Genomic DNA, 2,341 nt, shown 5'->3' on the forward strand with positions numbered 1-2,341 from the left:
AAAAAAAAAAAAAAAAAAAAAAAAAAAAAAAGACTTGTTTCACTTGTCCCTTGAAGAATTATATGAGTAACTGTAGATTGTAGCAGTTTCTATAATTTTTATTAAACAATTGTACTGATCATAATCTTGGATAAGAAACCATAGTATCACTTTTCAGAGGATCTAACACAGTGTTAGGAAAACTCCTTCAACTGGTTGTTCATTGGACAGAGGTTCTCCAGGAAAAGGATTTCTCATAAATCAAAGTTCTTTCTGTTTATATTTTAAGAAGCCAGTGCCTGGAAACAATTCAAAAGTACACACAAGAGATTTAAGTTGTCTTTGACAATGGACTGATTGATCTGATGGGTATTCTACTCTACATTCAGATTACAGTATACAAACTTAAAAAGATAAGCAAAAACTTTTAACACAATTTGAAAGGACATAGGGTTAAGTTATAGAACTTTGAGAGTGTACATGTCCAAATGTCAAAGGCACTGTTTGCTTGAGCAACTGTATAATGTTGTAACACAACAGTCCTTAGTAATGATACTAAATAACAAGTAACATTACAGGCTTACTGTATCCCTTACAATCCCTGGATCGTCCTGTATTCATCTTAAACACATTCTAACTACCCACTCTACTTATAAGGTCTTTCAAAAATAACCCAGGACTTCATAACCCTCACAGGACAGCAAAGAATTTTACAAACTTTTAGGTCTTTGCAAAATACCACCTTGTCTGACCACTTTATTGAAAACTGCCAACCTCACAAAACTATCTTCCTTTCCCTGCTTCATTTTTCTCAATAAAATTAAATATACCTTTTACATATATATTCTGACTACTGTCTGCCTTCCCCTACTAGAAAGCTCCACGAAAATATTTGTTTTTTCCTTGCTGTATCCTCATTACCTAGAACAGTGCCTACCACGCTGCAGGTGCTCAGAGTTTTTTGAACAAATGAATGGGTATTAAATATGTGCAAGAAAACAGGAGCTGATTCTTACCACAGGAATGAACAATGAGTCTCTTCTACTCATTCAACAGCCTTGACTTGGGGTTAAAATACGAATTTTACAAGTAAATAGAGACCTCAGAATAAAATTTCCAGACTGCCTACTCAGCATTTCTTCAGCAAAGAGAAAAAAAAAAAAAAGCCAATGTTTCACTTATAATTCTGGATTTGCAACAAAGTATTTGTAATAAACAACTGTGTCTATTCTGGAGGGAAGGCAGGTTAATTAAATCCCATGTGACTAATTAACAAAAAAGAAAACAAATGAAAGCTCAATACTTAACTATTCTTACTAGTTAACTTAACTCTAATAAAGTATAACATTTCAAAAGCAGCCTGTTTTCCTACACCCGACATGGGATCCTATCTCCATGAAGACAGACCTTAGCAGAATATGCCTTAGCAGTCCTGACCTCCTCCTCAACCTCAATCCTCCAAACACCAAGGAAACTTTTTCTCTCCCTTACCCCAGAAGTCTTCCCATAGCCATTTTACAAACACAACCACCTTCGGACCTCTCTGTTCTAATTAACCTCTGACCCAATCCAGCTGCATTCCCGCGTTTAATAACACCCCAGGAAGAAAGACTCACAACCTCTGGCCCCTGGAGCATCCCCCAAACAGTCACCCCCAACAACCGAGAGTCCTGGAACATGAAGGAATCTGGGGATGGCAAGGACCTCCCAGCAAGACCAGAATTGGAGGACATCTTAGACTTCACTCTGGTACTGCCCATTTCTGTGTGACCTTGGGCTTGTTGTTCCATCTCTAGGGGTCTTAGTTTTCTCACCTTTAGGGTGAGGGCAACATGTTCACCGAGTCACTGTAGGATTCAATGAGATCCCATGTAAAGCACCTAACAGGGCACCCGGCACGAAACGGCGCCTCAGTCCTCAGCGTGGATGATCCCCGCCCTGAGCCTACAGGCTCAGAGCTGGGAGGCGCCTCGTGGATCGAGTCCAATCTCCCGGTTTTGCAGAGGAGGACATTGAGGTCCAGAGAAGACAGAAGTGCCTTGCTCCAACCTCCGGAAAGGCGGATGGGCGCGGGACCTGGAACCCAGGACGCCCGTCTTCAGCCCACACCCCCGCCCTCTTCCCTGGACCCTGGGGGACCCAGGCGCCGGTGCCAGGCGAGGCGGTGCGCGCCACCCTCCCGGGGCCCCAGCTCTGCGCGGCCCGGGGCCGCTCCACCTGCCGCCGAGCCCCGCGCCCGCCCGAGGCCCGGGGCTCCCGCCTCTCCACCCGGCCTCCCGCGAGCCAGGCAGCTCGCACAGCGGTCCGGAGCGCGTACTCAACTCTTCACTTTGCCGAAGGTGCCGACGCCCAGCGTGTCGCC

At 44.6% G+C, this 2,341-nt stretch overlaps 1 protein-coding gene across 1 annotated transcript in view; it reads right to left on the bottom strand.

Annotated features, from left to right (window-relative positions):
• Nucleotides 1–2,335, bottom strand: part of PRKAA2 (protein kinase AMP-activated catalytic subunit alpha 2) — a 66,026-nt gene extending 63,691 nt beyond the window's left edge. The window contains exon 1 of the mRNA XM_017877266.1: nt 2,302–2,335. The gene's annotated coding sequence lies outside the window, so the exon portion shown is untranslated. The remainder of the gene's footprint in view (nt 1–2,301) is intronic.
• Between the last annotated feature and the right edge of the window lie 6 nt (nt 2,336–2,341).

Source organism: Rhinopithecus bieti, unplaced genomic scaffold (assembly GCF_001698545.2).
Source record: "Rhinopithecus bieti isolate Rb0 unplaced genomic scaffold, ASM169854v2 scaffold_6380, whole genome shotgun sequence".
Classification (NCBI taxonomy): Eukaryota; Metazoa; Chordata; class Mammalia; order Primates; family Cercopithecidae; genus Rhinopithecus; species Rhinopithecus bieti.